This window comes from Misgurnus anguillicaudatus, chromosome 24, assembly GCF_027580225.2.
Source record: "Misgurnus anguillicaudatus chromosome 24, ASM2758022v2, whole genome shotgun sequence".
Taxonomy (NCBI): Eukaryota; Metazoa; Chordata; class Actinopteri; order Cypriniformes; family Cobitidae; genus Misgurnus; species Misgurnus anguillicaudatus.
In genome coordinates this window covers 44,713,697-44,732,408 of record NC_073360.2, presented here as the reverse complement: position 1 = coordinate 44,732,408, position 18,712 = coordinate 44,713,697, and the positions used below count along the sequence as shown (strand labels likewise).

Below are 18,712 nucleotides of genomic sequence, written 5' to 3'. Positions count from 1 at the left end.
TATGTCAGAGCACGTTGTTTTCAGTTTGAACAGCTTTTAAAAATGTTTTAGTCTAGGACTAGTCTAATCCCTGTCCGGCAAACCGCCCCAATATGTTTTATAAAATAATTACAGCTTTTTAAGAAATTTACACGAGGCTCAAACTATAAGTGAAATTAACTATCAACAACCTAAAATAACCACAGACACGTGCATAAAATATCTAACGTGAACTTACTGTACATACGTGTAGTTACTGTACATACATTGCTTATTATCAACGAAATTTCTAGTTAACTGATCCCACACTCAGCATTATTAAAATGTATTATTACTACATACCTTAAACAAATGTTCCCTAAATCGGCAGACAAAGGACAGGTTTCTTTCTTGCCCTTCTTCTTTTGCATTGCGACGTCGATAAAGTGCATGGCGTGGTGAAGCACGAATTTAACGCAAAGACGCTCATATTAATAATATACACGATATATAACGATAAATACACTTTAGGATGATTTTATCTTTGTTTGACATCCTAATCAGAGTTATATTGAGGAAACAAATAAAACATATGACATAGTTTGTAAAATTAATTTTTCCTCTTTTTTTGTTATGGTTTCTTTTAGAATGCAGCTGCAGATGAAGTCCGTCTACCACTGAAGGAGACACAGAAAATCCATCCAAGATGTTCTTTGCCCGAGGAAGCATTTGATTATTTTAAAGATGTTGTGTTTCTTTGTATGTTAGAGAAAAACGTTGCTTTTTTGCATAAGATCGTGTAAATATGCATGTTTTCCTTTGTCTAATTTTAATAAATTTTACGCAATCAACTGCCTTTTTTATTGAAAATACTGTTTTAATTGTTGTAAATGATATTTTGTAATAATATTTGTGTATAACTGTGTAGAAGATGTAGTTTAGAGCAATTTATTTTTAATGATCTTTTAATCGTCTTTTAAAGCTCTCAGAAACATCTTAGAAAGAGCTCGAATAAAGCTCTTATAAAGATCTAAGAAACATCTTGGAAATATCTTAGATACATCTGCTAACATCATTCTAAATATCAAGCGTCTTGAAAAGATCTTAAAAGCGTCTTCAAAACGGCTGGGCTCATACGTCTCAGATACGTAATTCATATGGGCAAACGACCTTTATAATACGTTTTCAAGACGGAATGGAAATCTGAGTGATTACCTCGCAGATGCGTATCTGAGACGTACGTGTGCTATCTGGGACATAAGACATCATACGGGACAAAATATGTTAGCCAAAAACAATGCAAAAGTTTTTTTTGCATAATTTGAAAATGCAATGGCAGCGGGAATGAATATTATAACATTATTTAAACATTAATTATAGTTAATAAACTTTGTGTCTTTAGAAACTTTTCAGGTTCATTAAAAATAGTCAGATCGTTCTTGAGTTGGACATCGCTATTGCGTTTTGGATCATGCAGCGCATTTACTCTTGACGGCTAATTATATTAATGATAAGATTAAAATTACAAAGTTGTCCTTTTTACAATGCTTTCCTCACAAAAATCAATCGTAGGTCAATAACTGGACAATGAAAACATTTTTATTAAAAGTAAATGAGATCAAAGCAAAATGTAAATCTTTTCGCGTACCCCCTGGAAACTCTTCACGTACCCCCTGGGGTACGCGTACTCCTGGTTGGGAATCACTGGTCTAGTGGGTAGTGCTGTGTGCAGAAGTTAGGGCAGATGTACTGTCAGCGATCGGAGTTCGAATCCTGGTTCGGCTAATTTTTTTTTATTCATGACAAACATTTGTAAAGTTCGTAGCCTTATAATTACAAAGTATTATGCTTGATTTCATTTTTAGCTGAGCTACTGTCATCTTTTTGTCCATGGGATTGCATCTGCATGTAAATGAATATAATAACGTACAGTCCTCAGTTTATTTACTTCGGATATTTTAACTGTGATGAAAAATTAAATGTACGCATTTACTAGAGTAGCAATTTACAAAAACAACTCTTTTCTTTAAAATATATGCTCGTAGTTGCTGTACACTTGCAGTAACACATTCAGTTTTAGTAGTAAAAATGATTAAGACCTCTTTACGCGCTGTTGCCATGGTAAATCGTAATATCTGAGCTCCATTGATGATGGCTTTTCATTGTGGCTGTGCACGCGCTTAACTCAGAGTCAACCTACTCAGAGTCAATTGAACTAACTCAGATCAGCTTTTCTGTAACCAAAAACTCTGAGTTTCCTATCTCAGAGTAAGTCAACTCAGAGTTCAAGTTTAAACTCAGAGTTGGTTGAACCTCCTCATTGAAACGGGCCCCTGGACTTGAAAACATACCACCATATCACTTGTATTGTGCATTGCCGGCAATTTAACATCTGTGTACACATCAGGAAGGTGTTATGGAATTTTTGTTTTGTTAAGTCTAAGTTTGTTACTGCTGTGTTTTGTTCTAGTTTTTAAGTCTTATAGTTTATTTGCTTAAAGTTTGACACTATTTCCTAGAAGAACAAAATGCAAGAACACACAATAATTCATGTAGTGTTTCCCTTTATTTTTACAAATATTTTTCACCAGCCTTCCCACTAAACACAGGACGTCAAATAGACGTGCAGATCGTGTCTATATTGGGTCCGTCGGTCCATGACCAATTCTGGACATCTATTCGACGTCCAAACTAGGTCCACTATTTGGACGTCCAACCATGACCCTACTTGGACGTCATATTTACGGGCAACATTTGACGTTTAAACTGGGTAATTTTTTGGACGTCATTTGGACGTCACATTAACGGGCAACATTTGACGTTTGAACTGGGTAATTTTTTGGACGTCATTTGGACGTCATATTTACGGGCAACATTTGACGTTTGAACTGGGAAATATTTTAAAGGTCATTTGGACGTCTATGACAGGCCTATGTCTATATTACATGATTAGGCCTATAAAAAAATTTCTATTTACAAATATCAGCATTATTGTACCAATATGATTAATACTTACGAATAGTCTATATTATTTTATACAGTACTGTGTTTTCTGCTCTCTTTATTTATATACAAATTAATCTAAATGTACAATTAAAAATCTGTAATTAAATGCGTAGTTCGTTATATTAAAATATATGACCATACTAACAATTTAACATGAAAATATTCTCACCTATTCTCATAATGTTGCGGTCGTGTGGCCATGTGGCTGAGTGGTTAGCAAGACCGGCTTGTAACCCAGAGATCGGTGGTTCGAAACCCACGGCCGGCAGGAAATGACTGAAGCGTTCGTTGTCCCAATGGATGGGTGAAGTGCGGAGACAATCATTTCTTTTCGCTTTTTTCATGTCTTTTTTCCTTACATGGAGGTCCTACGGATGTAAACATTTAGACGTGCAGAAGACGTCGCAAAAAAGACGTCGCCTGGCGTTACAAAACAACCCCTTTTATTTACTGAATTCGGACGTCCAAAAATTACATGAAAAAGACGTCATTCTGACGTCACTTTGCACAGTGGGTTATTGCAGTTAAACTTCCCAGACCACACTCCTTACAACCAAACCCATAGTCTTCTTCTTCTTCTTTTGTGGGTTTACTGGCGGGTTGCAAACCAACTGTAAAGGTTCATACCGCCACCTACTGTACTGGAGTGTGACAAAGATACTCTGCATGAATCTGATTAAATTCTATTAATTACCGCTATGTTTTTTTAAGAACTTCTTTATTGCCCTTATTAGCCTACCCGTATTTGTCCCTTCATTTAAAATATTACCCATTGTCAATTCTGTAATACCCATTTCTTGTACTTCTCCAATATACAATATTCTTTCCTGCTGATATTTCACACATTTCATTAAAACATGTTCCACTGTCTCCAATTCCTGACACCCATCACATAGACCTGTATTGTGTTTACCTATGATGTAATTATTTGCATTGAGCCTAGTATGTCCCATTCTTAATCTCGTAAATATTATATATTCCTTCCTACTTATATTATGATTTATATTACTTTGCTTTAAAGTGTATGTTGCAGGTTAACCACCACTGTCGATTAATGGGTACATAAATCACTCAAGATATGTGTATAATTTTTAAAATGTCTCAAAAATGGTCTTAAAGACCACTTTTTTACGTTTTTGGTATTAACGGTTTTTTTAACGCAATTCTGCGATGACGTCACGTTGGGGAGAAGTGGAGACAGACTAAGCCAGAGCCATAGAGATAGATGAGACATTTATTGCTGTTTAATACTTACGTATATAATTTGGAAATCATATATACATCGTAGGAAATATATAATGTGTTATACTGCAAAGTTACGTTGCAAAGTTACGTTGCTAAATAAAACTTCGCAAATCTGCTGATTTGATCCATTCATGTCCTGACCACAAGGCTACAGATTTTTAAACATCCTTAATCCACATTTACTAGTCTATCAAATAATATCTCAAATATATTGTTTTGTGAAATAAAAGGATGCTTTGTTATATTGTTTATGCGATTATAACGAATCACACGATCATACGCAGCAGCATTCAGCAGCTGCAGCACACTCGGATCCGACCGCATACATACTGTAATAAACAGGCGTTCGGCGGCTTTTTACATCACGACAGGCTAAGCCATTTGAGGAGGAACCGCTCATTGATCACCGTATTTTTATAAATCCTGTACATGTTTGGACCTGCCGAACAGGTTGAGCACTTTTATATACTTTATTGAGCAGAGAGGCTGCCTGCACAGTTTGACCAGCGAGCTGCGGGAACCGGCGCACATCACGCCGCCAGACGGTGTTGCTAATATAACTCGAAATGTATAACTATTATCAGATCGGCCCGGGAAAGTCCCGACTCTCTCGATTGCCATTCCGCTACTGGCTGTAAGAAAGTGAGTGCGTTTGGGTCGCTGGTCCCCGCGAACAGACGTGACGTGCTTCACTCACCTTCCAGGATTAGAGACATGCTGCCAAAACCGTTTGTGCTGAAGATCGCATAAAGTTACACCCATTTCAGGCAAGATCATGGACCCCCTCAAGCCAGCATGCACGAGTATGTTAATTGTTTGTTTACTTTCTACACGAAGATATGCTAACGTTATGCTATCTGGCTGTCTGCCTATCTCTCTATACTAGCCTATCCATCTGTCTGTCTGTCTATCTATCTGTCTATCTATCTTATCTATCTATCTATCTATCTATCTATCTATCTATGTATGTATGTATGTATGTATGTATGTATGTATGTATGTATGTATTTATCTATTATCTGCGCTATCAGAACTGTACTTTACTCCTCTTTCTATAGTCATTCTCAATGCTCTCAAAGCGGCTTTGGTCAATTCTCTCCCCAGCGTGACGTCATACAGTGCGTTGTGAGGGAAAGGAGAATCATTGCAAATTGCTGTACTTTTTCATACTTTTTCGGGTTTTGTGATACCCAACAACATAAAATACAATGGATAACAGTTTAAATGTTTATTATCAACAAGCAAATTGCACAAATTCGTTGAAAAATTTTACCTGCAAAACGCCCTTTAATTTACTTTGTATGTTATAAAAATGTCTTCCCTTCAAACATGAGTCCCAAGATATCTGCCACATATCTTTACATGCTTGTTTAATAAGCGATTTCCCTTCTACCCTACTCAAACTTTCTGTTACATTGATATTATTTAATTGAACTGCTTCTTTAGCCATTTGATCTACCACCTCATTGCCCTGAATCCCAACATTGGCTGGTACCCAAACAAACCTCACCAATATTCCCTCATTCTTTAGTCTAAATAAACTAATAAAAACTTCTGTTAATATATAATTTCTGCATGATTTAAAAGTTTGAAGACTTAAGAGAGACGCCATTGAGAATATTAACACCTCCTTAACAGATACTGTCCTTGTTTCCTCAATCCATTGTAGAGCCATTTGTATAGCCACTAACTCTGCAGTGTACACTGACGTTCCATTAGTTAATCTCCCTTTATTTCCATACTTTAACTCTGGGACATAAAAGGCTGCACCAGTGATCCCTAACTATCATTATAAATGTGAACGAATGAATAATGAACAGTTTTAATATGATCTATTGCCATTGTTTGTATATCACCTCCACTTTCTCCCTTTTGCATTTTTTCATGTATTGTGAGGTCTATTTGTGGTTCACTAAAAAACCAAGGTGGAATTGGTGATATTGTAATAGTTGGTCCATACTTTCTTTTATCCAGGTTCATTTCTTTTGCCCATATATTAGCTTTCCATGCAAAACCTGATCCCTTTATCTGTCTAGTTTCCCAACTTTCTTCTAGAATGTTCCTAGCTAAATTATCTTTATTGTGAGTGACCCATTAAATTAATCCAATATGCCATTGATAATTTTAAATGTAAAGGCATTTCAGACAACTCCACCTGCATAGCAGCTATTGGTGTGGTTTTAGCAGCCCCTAAAATAAAAGCCCTAGATTGTATGACATCAAGTCTCTTTAGTTGTGTTTGAGATGCTGACTTATATAGAATACACCCATAATCTAATATGAACCGAAGCAGAGCATAATAAACTCCCATCAATGCCTGTCTATCTGCTCCCCACTCCTGCCCAACTATACATCTCATTAAGTTAAGAACCAGGTTCTTTTCAATTTGTTCTATATGTTTTTTCCATGTTAATTTACAGTCCATCCATAGGCCTAGATATTTCAATTCAATTCAATTCAATTTTATTTATATAGCGCTTTTCACAATTGGTGATTGTTTCAAAGCAGCTTTACATTAATAGAAGCAGTGGAAAGCACAGAAAAACGACAGATAGCACAACATAATACACGATAGCACAAGCAGCTAAATATGCTGTGGCTATGAATCAACATTGTAAGCGTGCGTATTGCTAATGTAACGTAAAGAGGAAGGTGCTAAGTTAAGCCTAAGAAGGCTGCCTCCCCGGGTTGAAAAACCCCCTAGGAGAAAAAAACCCAGGCTTAGCCAGGGGAAGTAAAAAAAAGTCCTAGGAGGGAAAAACCCTTGGGGGATATATTTATATATACATTGAAACGATTTAGGAGATTAGGCGGAGGTAAGGGCGTTCTGCTGGTGGTCGTTGGTCATGCATCAGCTGAGCATCACATTGAAGGTCTGCCGGTGGGTCAGAGGTGTGCCAACTTTCACATTTACCGGAACTGGGTCTGTTTGTCTCATTGTCCTCGGTCGAGGACAAGACATGAAGAAAGAAAAACAAAACCCAATTAGCGTAGGGGCCATTCATATGTATACACATGTACATATACACAAACATTATATATATATATATATATATATATATATATATATATATTAGGGATGCACCGATAGGATTTTTTTGGGCCGATACCGATACCGATTTAAACAGACAACTTCTGGCCGATACCGATGCCGATACCGATATTAAACAGTTTACAACACTATACAGTTGTTCTATTAGCTAGTTTATTTCTGCATCAAATTATTTTTACTGAACATGGATAGTATCTAATTAACATTCAACTGACCAACATAATAAGAGGCACAAATTAAGCTAAAACAAATATAATAAGACAACATGACAACCTTCAAAGGTGGTTTTTGCTATTCAGCATTTCTTTTATTAACAACATTAACAATTTATTTTTACATATAATGGATTTCTTTAATAAACATAAATAATGCCAGTGCTATTTCTTTAAACAGAGTATAAATATTGCTACTTCAAAAAAAGTTGGACTTCTTGCCCCACTAAAGTGCAGTCTGTTTCTTTTATTGTCCAAGACATTTGAGCCAGCTCAACAAAGGTTTTCTGTCTGTGCTTAAGTATAGTGCACACTAGGGCTGGACCAGAATGTTCGAATATTCGTTCCGTTGGTTGACATTTGATTTTCAGTTTTGAGATTCGAATATATATATATATTTTACAGCGTTAATGCAGAGCTTTTGCCAAGCAGGAAGTGCGCTTCACGCTCCAGCTCTATAGGTGGCGCAGAGAGATCAACATCCATAGCCAACAGCCATCAAACGCAGCCAGTAGAAGAAGAGATCGCCTCAAACGGAAAGCGGGCTTCCTGCTTTGGCATTCACGCTAATAGTGTTGTAAATAACGTTCAGTTTCTTGCAAAAACGGATTGATTTGCTTCACAAGACGTCAATATGTCACACGGAGTTATGGGGGATTACTTTTGTATTAGATATATATGCTTAAAGTGGCGGATCGGTTGACTTGCATGACGGAGCACTGGGGTTTCTGCAAAATATCTTCTTTATTGGTTTACTGATGAAAAAACATATTGGATGGTGTAAGTGTTAGTAAATAAACTTATTTTTTGAGAGTATGCTACCGTTTTATTACAGTTTGTTGAACTTCATTAATTCGTTCATTTATTTACGTTGTTTTATTTAAATGGCCTAAGTGAAATTACCCTTTACGTAATAAATAATTACTATGCTTCTAATTTCTGATACGGGAGTGTTTGTTTGTTAGAAAAATGTTAGGCTACCTTATTAAAAGTATTGCTGGTGTTTTGTTTCACTAATGCTGTTCTCGCAGCACGCGTGACAGGCACGCCGCTACATACACACACACAGATTCCTGCCTTTATTAAAGAGAAAAATATGTATGTTCAGCTCCTCCTTCCGAAGCTTTGAATATTTGATTTGATTTCTACTAGAGCTTCGAAGCTCAAATGGTAACTATTCGGAACAGTCCTAGTGCACACCCAAACATTAAATCATTTTAATTGAACAACAGACATGCAAGTCATTGCCTTTATGCGGTTAATTAATAAACAATCGGTATCGGCCTTTCTCGTGCTATTGCCGATATGCCGATGGTTTCAAATTCATCAAAAATCGGCCGATAAATATCGGCGGCCGATGCATCGGTGCATCACTAATATATATATATATATAGATGTATACACATATACGTATTGAAGATACAACGTCACCCGAGTGACAGACTCCGCACAGTTTGGTTTAGGGAGAACGAGAAAAATGCATGGGACGGCGAATGTTTTTGGAGATGGATGCAGTGACACCCTTTTAAGGACTGAAGTCCCGCCCCCGACTAGTGGGCTTAATACCACAAATCTATACCAACCGAGCTTTATTGAAATCCGGACAAGCAAGGGAGTAAAGGGGAGTAAAGTAAAATATTTAAATATTTTAACTTTTTCCAGTGGTTGTCTATATAAATATATCTGCACATTTGGGTCTATTTTCTTCCTAGTGAAAAATTGACAACATGATTTTGAAATAGAGAATTTAAACCCCACTCAAGTGCCCACTGTTCCACATTCACTGTTGCTTTTTGAATTTTTTGAACAATAAAACCACAATTTCTTCCCCTTTTCCACAAGACTCCATCATCTGCATATAGAGCAGTGTTAATGTCTTGACTAACCTCTTCAAATATATCATTTATCATTATATTAAATATGATGGGACTAATAACACTCCCTTGAGGAGTACCATTCTCCACATTTTCTGATCTTGATAAAACATCCCCCACTTTCACTTGAATTGATCTATCAAATAAAAAACTTAATACCCAGTTATAAAATTTCCCCCCAATTCCAATTTTATGTAACTTTATTAACAAACCCTCTTTCCACATCACGTCATAAGCTTTTTCAATATCAAAATACACAGCTACCAATACCTCTTTCATGGACAAAGCTTTTTTAATATCAGTTTCCCGTCCTTCGGATGAGACGTTAAACCGAGGTCCTGACTCTCTGTGGTCATTAAAAATCCCAGGATGTCCTTCGAAAAAGAGTAGGGGTGTGCCCCGGCATCCTGGCCAAACTTGCCCATTGGCCTACTAATCATCCCTCATACTAATTGGCTATATCAGTCTTTCTCCTCTCTACTAATAAGCTGGTGTGTGGTGGGCGTTCTGGCGCAATATGGCTGCCGTCGCATCATCCAGGTGGATGCTGCACATTGGTGGTGGTTGAGGAGACTCCCCCATTCATATGTAAAGCGCTTTGAGTACTGAGAAAAGCGCTATATAAATGTAATGAACGAAAATGAACGAGTTTCCATTCTTACTAGTGCATCTATGGTAGAATGTTCAGGCCGAAACCCATATTGATATAATGCAAATTACTTTTTCTTCTCCAGTACATAGTATGATCGATTTGCAATCATTTTTTCCATTAATTTACACAAATTTGATGTAAGGGCAGTAGGTCTATAATTACCTGCAATTGACGAATCTTTTCCTGGCTTACCTACAGGGATTATTATAGCTTGTTTCCATTCTCTTGGCAATTGACCTTCCTCCAATACCTTATTAAACAGGTCCAAAAGCACCTTAAGCACTTCCTCATCCACATATTTAAACATGATGTAACAAACTCTATCCTTCCCTGGAGCTGAATAACCAGCTTGTGTCACGGGGTGACTATTGTAGGGCGGAACCAAAAGTGGCGGAGACTGGTTCAGCCTGAAGATGGTTTCCGCCCGGGCCCGATTTTTAAAACACTTTTACTTCCTGATCTCCCTGACAACAGAATGTGGGGCTTATTAGAAACAGGTGCGCAGGATTAATGTGGCAACCCACGATTGGAAGAGAAGTGAGGACGGGCAATATAAATAAACTGGGGAAACACAAAGAGAAAAAGTCGATTTCGGGGGTAAGCTCCACTCCGCCAAGGGCGGATTAAACATCCACTCCTCCGAAGGCGCCGTTGATCCGGGAATTGCTAAAGCGAGCGGAAAGAAGACGGCCGAAGGAGCCGAAAGGAAGTAGTGGAGGCTGTTTATACAAGGAGCCCCGTCGTCGTGCTTGGTTGCTGTATTGCGGTGTTGTGGTCCATTGGTGATAGTGTGTTGTGCTGTTTTACTGTGGATACCACGGAGGGTTGGAAGACGAAGGACTGGGTGAAGAAAGATTGCTAGAGTGAGTTGGTTTAGCCAGCGAAGCGAAGGCAGCTGCTGATCTGAAACTGGATTTACTGGGAAACTTCAGCTAGTGTGAGTAAACGAATTTGATCATTGAAAACTGCTAATACAAGGTATCACCTGATCTTGTGTTGTGTATCACTACGGCCCCACCGAAGAGAGAGAGAAGCGTGGGCGAGCTGAGGAAGTCATCCTGGAAGTTAAGCATCTACGTGAGTAATATTGCTGTTTATGGTGTGTATTGCTAGTACAAAGTATCACCTGATCTTGTGCTGTGTATCACTATGGCCCCACCGAAGAGAGAGCGAGGCGTGGGTGAGCCGAGAAAACCGTTCTGGAAGTGAAGCATCTACGTGAGTAATATTGCTGTTTATGGTGTGTATTGCTAGTACAAAGTATCACCTGATCTTGTGCTGTGTATCACTACGGCCCCACCGAAGAGAGAGAGCGAGGCGTGGGCGAGCCGAGAAAACCGTTCTGGAAGTGAAGCATCTATGTGAGTAATATTGCTGTTTATGGTGTGTATTGTAAATGCAAAGTATCACCTGATCTTGTCTGGTGTACCACTACAGCCCCACAGAGAGGCATGGGCGAGCCAAGGAAACCATCCTGGAAGCGAAGCATCTATGTGAGTAGCATTGCTGTTTATGGTGTATATTGTGCATACCAAGTCTCACCTGATCTTGTGTTGTGAGTAGCTACATATCACTACGGCCCCACTGAAGGAAGAGAGTTGTGGGCGAGCCGAGGGACCAGCCTTAAAGTAAGACACCGGCGTGAGTAAGATTGCAGTTGGTATTGTGCTTATACGCGCAAAGTATTACCTGGCCTTGCGTGAGAGTTAATTTGTAGTGCTGTGGCCCCACTGGAGAGGAGGAAGCGTGGGCGAGCCAGGGAGTATCGGAATCACCACGAGGAGGTCCTGTTTCCCTCTCCTATCTACCCCACCCCCACCACGAAGGGCCACTCAACCATCCATACGGCGGCCCGGGTCGAGTCTGGCTTCATCCGTAATTCACGAAGTGTGTGTGTAGTGCTGTGGGTGAGTCCCTGTCTTCACTTGTGTGTGTACGCTTAATCGCTTGCAGTGCTGTGCTGTGTCCCTGTTGACAGAAGCCGTTGTCGAGACCCGGGGAGTGGTGAGGAGATCCAGGCCGTTGAGGTCTGTGGGGTGTGAGGGAAGAAGTGTGCAAGTTGAGACTTCCTTGGGTGTGCAGTAACAAAGTTCTCTGCCCTGACAATTAAATGGGCAGTGGTGAAGCATCTGGACGATCCAAGTGAGTAGACCAGTTTAAAATCCGTCGTGCCAAAGGGTCTTGGGTTAAAGGCTGTGAGACAATAACTACCTTTGTGTGGAGCCTCTTCAAAGGTTCGCCCCGGTCCCGCGTCCTTGACGCCGTGAGTGAAGGAGGATCCAGGGAAGCGTTCGGCTCCACGCTATTGTTCTCCACGTCCGGTCCTCCCCTACCCTTGGAGGCTGTGAGTTGAAACACACTGCGTGGGTCTCCTCGATGTTTAGTCCGCTGTTACCTTTGCTTACAGCACGAACCTAGAAGGAAGAAAAGTCCCAGTAATGTGTAACCACTTACCTTTGCTTACAGCACTAACCTAGAAGGAAGAAAAGTCCCAGTATTGTGTAATCACTTACCTTTGTCGACAGCACGAACCTAGAAGGAAGAAAAGTCCTGGTATTGTGTAACCTTTATCTCTGCTTACAGCACGAACCTAGAAGGAAGCGAAGTCCCAGTATTGTGAAACCTTTACCTTTGCTTACAGCACGAACCTAGAAGGAAGAAAAGTCCCAGTAATGTGTAACCACTTACCTTTGCTAACAGCACGAACCTACAAGGAAGAAAAGTCCCAGTATTGTGTAATAACTTATCTTTGTCGACAGCACGGACCTAGAAGGAAGAAAAGTCCAAGTATTGTGTAACCACTTACCTTTGCCTACAGCACGAACCTAGAAGGAAGAAAAGTCCCAGTATTGTGTTATTACTTACCTTTGCCTACAGCACGAACCTAGAAGGAGGGAAAATCCCAGTATTATGTAAACATGTACCTTTGCTTACAGCACGAACCTAGAAAGAAGAAAAGCCCCAGTGTTGTGTGACCACTTACCTTTTGTCTACAGCAAACCCAGACGGAAGAAGTGCCCCCACGTGCATATTGCCCGCCTCAACCAAGAGTCTAAGGAGAGGGAGAGAAGAGGATTAGACATCTTGTCAATATCGGCCGTTGGAATACCCCTGGCACTGAGTGAGACTTGTAGACAGTACAGTAACTACCTTTCCTTGTGATTGCCTCCAGGATAAGAGGAGCGCGCCACGGGTACAAGTGAGGAAAGTCCAAGGACCTTGATCCCCGTCCCCGTGGGCCCCCGCCTGGAGGCGCAACAAATTAGTGTTTTAAACTGCCCCTTTCCCCCCTGATTTTAAGTAATTTAATAAAGATTTGTTTTAATTATAACTTTCTACTCGTGTCTGGTCATTGGGGTGGCTTTGGGACCTCCTCGAGGTGGAAACTAGGAAGGGGCTTGACCCTTTAGCTATCTCGGGTCCGCTCCGACCTGTGACACTTGTGTTAGAACTCTTTTTAATTCAAACATCTCAAATTTAGCATCTAACGGTGTCTGTCCTGCTGGTTTCTGATTATATACATCTTGATTCTGTTCCAAAATTTATTTTCTTCTTTTCTTGTAAGATTCATCTAAATTCTCAGTACTGTGAGCTTTCTTAAATGTATTAACCAACCATTCTACCTTCTCTTCCTCTGTAATAGCTATCCTTCCATTTTCTGTTAATACTGGCATACTGTTAAATCTATAAACCCCATTCATTTTCTTTAGCATATTCCAAACCTCTCCAAATATTTCCTTTTCGACTCTTTAATAATTCTTTTTGCCTGAGCTTTTTTCCTCTGATATGACAGGAGTGATTCAGGTATTAAAGACCTTCTTAGTTTCTTAAAAGCTACATTTCTTTGTTTAATTGTCTCACTACATTACCGCGAGAGCAACTCGAAATCAGAGTTCTCTGTGTGATTTCTGGAATCGCTCTCACGGTACTTTGATGTCATCCAGCTGTTGGTTCTTACAGCGGTGCATAAACTCGAACAAACCTAATAACAGACATGAAAACGTATGCGTGTGTATGAGGGACAGGTGCACTAACACCTGATTGCATCAGTAACTTGATCTGTAACAGTGTTACAGATATATTACACATTATTTTGTAGGGGACAAAATAAGTAAAACAACCAGATTGTAATTTAATATCTATTGTCAGATGACAGCTGTGCTTGAATACAAACAATGTGTGAGGAACTGGAGACATAGAACAAGAGAACCCATGCGCAGACGATATCGGGGAGTGAACACAGAACATTTATTATAAATAAACATGAAAACAAAAGCCCACGAGGGGGCAACAAAACATAAACTTGAATTACTAACACTGACTCAACAAGAAACACTCTGATGAAAACATTACTTAAATGAACACGATGGACAGCAAAACTTGACATAATACAACACAATGATCCAGCACTCGACAAAGAGACAAGAGGAGTTTAAATAGGAGAAACTAAACAAGATAACGAGGGCAACACAGGTGAGAGGGATGAACTGATAATGAATAATTAACAGGGAGAACAAGGAGGCGGGGACAAGACAAGACACCAGAGGCGCATGCCACACATAACAAGGCATGAACCTCCACATTAAACAAGAGACTGTCAGGACTCTGGCATCACACTAAAACATAAATATAAAACCACACTCTCGTGGCAGAATCGTGACAGTAGCCTCCCCCTAAAGAGCGACTACCAGACGCTCCTCAGGGGAACACACAAGACAAAACAGACATGAGTCCATGGATACACAAAACAAAGTCCATGAAACAAAGTCTGTAGGCAGGACAACTGCGCAAGCTTGGGCAGCTCCGGCTGCACAGAACGCGCAGACTTCGGCGGCTCCGGCCGCGCAGGACGCGCTGGCTTGGGCGGCTCCGGATGCGCTAAACGCGCTGACTTGGGCGGCTCCGGCCGCGCTGAACTGCGCTGGCTTGGGCGGCTCCAGCCGCGCTGGACGTGCTGGCTTGAGCGGCTACGGCTGCGCTAAACACGCTGACATGGGCGGCTCCGACTGTGCAGAACATGCTGGCTTGGGAAGCTCCGGCCTCACTGGACGCGCTGGCCTTGGCGGCTCCAACCGAGCTGAACGTGCTGGCTTTGGCGGCTCTGGTCGCACTGAACGCGTTGGCATCGGCAGCTCCGGCGGCGCTGAACGCGCTGACGTCGATGGCTCCGGCGGCGCTGAACGCGCTGACACCGACAGCTCCGGCGGCGTTGAACACGCTGGCTTCGGTAGCTTCGGTCGCGCTGGACGCGCTGGCTTCGGGGACTCCGACCGCGCTGAACGCGCTGGCTTCGGCAGCTCCAGATGCGCTGAACGCGCAGACTTCCCCGACATCGCTGCTGGGTTCAGTGTTGGCTGGATCATTCTGTGAGGAACTGGAGACATAGAACAAGAGAACCCATGCGCAGACGATATCGGGGAGTGAACACAGAACATTTATTATAAATAAACATGAAAACAAAAGCCCACGAGGGGGCAACAAAACATAAACTTGAATTACTAACACTGACTCAACAAGAAACACTCTGATGAAAACATTACTTAAATGAACACGATGGACAGCAAAACTTGACATAATACAACACAATGATCCAGCACTCGACAAAGAGACAAGAGGAGTTTAAATAGGAGAAACTAAACAAGATAACGAGGGCAACACAGGTGAGAGGGATGAACTGATAATGAATAATTAACAGGGAGAACAAGGAGGCGGGGACAAGACAAGACACCAGAGGCGCATGCCACACATAACAAGGCATGAACCTCCACATTAAACAAGAGACTATCAGGACTCTGCCATCACACTAAAACATAAATATAAAACCACACTCTCGTGGCAGAATCCTGACACAATGCAGGCAATGTGATTATATTCATTTTAGTGAAGCAAACTCTTGTATTTACTTAAAACGACAGGAAACATGAATAAAAAATGAATGAATAAAACCATCACAATAAATGAAAACGTATTGAAGTGAATCCCATATGAAACAAAACTTTATTCAAATGTATTTTTCTAACAAACCATCACATATTTACTGTCAGCTCAACATAGCTGTGACAATTCTACAGCTTTATTTTCATGAATCAGCTGAGAACTTTGTGGTATATCCTGGCCGGTCTGTTCGTGAAGTCAGGGTGCTGAGGAACAGTCCTGTGTAACGTATCAAAATCACCCGATTGGTTAGTCTCCGGTCGATTGCTTTGCTTTCCCATGGCATCATGGGAAAGCTGGGATAAAAGTGTCCATCCGATGCATGCTTCAGAATCGGGGCGGACTCAGTAGGGCATCCGGGGATTTCTCGCCTACTGATTTTATGGATACTGAGGATTCGGACGTAATACTCTGTTCACGTGCTGTTTCCCCTACTACATTTTCAGTAAGTAGGCAGTTTCGGACAATACTCAAGTACACGTGCCTCTGAATCTCGCGAGAAATAGTCAAAAATCCCGCTAATTCTCGCCTACCCTTTTACGTATACTGAGGTTTCAGACATAGTATTTGTTCGCCTACTGCTTTTTGCCTACTATATAGTATGGCAGTATGCGGTTTCGGATTCAGCCATAGTCTGGGTAAAAGTTTTAAAGCAAACAGCCACATCACTTCCTGTGGAAGCTACCATTTTGGGTGACCAGAAGGGGGGAATTTAGAAACATTCTGACATGTAATTTGGTGTTTAACTCTGTTTCTGTTAATGGTAGTTTTTTACTTGCTGTTTAGAAGTTTCAATCTTGTTTTGTTGATTGTTATATTATTTAATATGACTGATACAAACTTTACATTTTTTCCATTATAAGATGGTTTGCCCTGTAGGCGGGGCCTCAGCCTGTAAATAGGCTTGCTTGCTAAAATGCATTCAGTTTTTATTTTGAACTCATTGTGAAGCTACGACTAAGCAGTGTTGCAAACTTGGGCCATTCGGTTTAGCCAAGTAGCACATCGTTGCTCTTTGTTTTTGTACAGTTTTTATTTATAGTTTTTTGTTTTCTCCTACATTGTTAATATTTTTGCACCTTTCAAATAAACACCATTTGGATCCTGCATTCACTTTTTAGTACAGCACGTCATTTCCTTTTTCTACTCCAACTGGTTGGCTCCCTTACAGATGTCCTCAGACAAGTATTGTTCAAAATTTGAAGACAACATTTATTAAAAGTGTTGGTCCACTTTAAATGTTGAATGGTGAATTTTAATTTAATCTCAGTAATGTATTTGATAACTGAAGCTGATTTTATTCAACATTCATCACAACACTTTAACTCTTACTGAAAGTCACAAACATAAAACATTAAAATTGAATTATGATCAGAAAAAGAGTAAAAACAAAATCATTCAGAAATAAAAACATAAGTGAAAGTTTTGTGATGTCTTATGAGAGAAATCTGATTTCATTACTGTATAAAAAATACATCACACAGTTAATATAAACATAAACTGATGAAGTTCATTTCCTTGTAAATCTCACTGATGTGTTTCAGTAAAACACAAACACAAATAAATGAAACTAAAATAAAATTGTTCATAAACACTAAATGATGACAGAAGAGAAACAAATTCAACTCACTGTAGATTTGATCTGTGTGTGAACAAACTGTGTGTCTCTGTTCTCTACAGGTTGATGATGTGTGATATCACAGATGAAGGTTGTGTTGCTCTGACTTCAGCTCTGAGATCAAACCCATCACACCTGACACATCTGGATCTGTTTAATAATCTAAGAGATTCAGGAGTGAAGCTGATGTCTGATGTACTGAAAACTCTTGACTGTAAACTGAAGATACTGAAGTAAGATCATCTCTCTGATAGTCACACATGTACTGAGTTAAACATAAACTGTATGAAAAACACAGACTAAACTGTAAAGGATCTGATCAGTAAGCAGATATATCAGCAGTCTCATGAATAATTATGAGACATTGATACATCATCAAAGTATTGCAATGTTTTACCACAACACAGCATGTGTAGATAAAAACTGAGATAAAGATTAAAATTTAATGTCATTCTCCTATAATTAAAATGAATGATGTTTAGATTTCCCTTACACACCTGACTGACTTAACTTACATAACCGGTGCGTCTATAGACAACACACACAAGACATTTATCCTCACCGAGTGTCCACAGAAGAAAAACACTCAAGAGTCACACAACATCTTGTCTATTATGAACACAAACACTTGAGAAAATAAAATCATGTATTCAACCTGACAGACTCCAGTCAATGTCTTTGAATATGATTTAATCACGGCAGAATCCTCCTCATCAGAAAGAATAGAAGAGTTTATATAGGATAGATACATGACAAAGTCACATCATTTATCTCTAGTATGATTTATACTTCATATCTGCATTTCAGAAACTCCTCTCTGTTACCATGCAGACAAAAGCAAATTTAACTTTCTTGTTGACCTCAGCTTTGACAAGTCATGGGATCTTAAATTGAAATCATTTAACCACATGTACTTTCTCTATTTCAACACATTTTGTTGTCAAAAGCATACAGTACAAATATTCAAACCTGTAAGGAAAAGACATGTTAGTTATAATTAGTTATGATTCATTTCAATTTCCTTCACATAGTGCAACAAAACTCCTCTGTTAAAACCCCTTTGCAATCCTGCTATATTTTGCAAAAACGCCTAATAAAAACATACCCAAAGTAAATTGCATACTGTTCTTGAAGTATTTGGAGTATATGCATTGTTTTGAT

At 39.7% G+C, this 18,712-nt stretch overlaps 1 pseudogene; it reads left to right on the top strand.

Annotated features, from left to right (window-relative positions):
• Positions 1–18,712, top strand: part of LOC129437111 (protein NLRC3-like) — a 433,660-nt pseudogene that overhangs the window by 289,619 nt on the left and 125,329 nt on the right.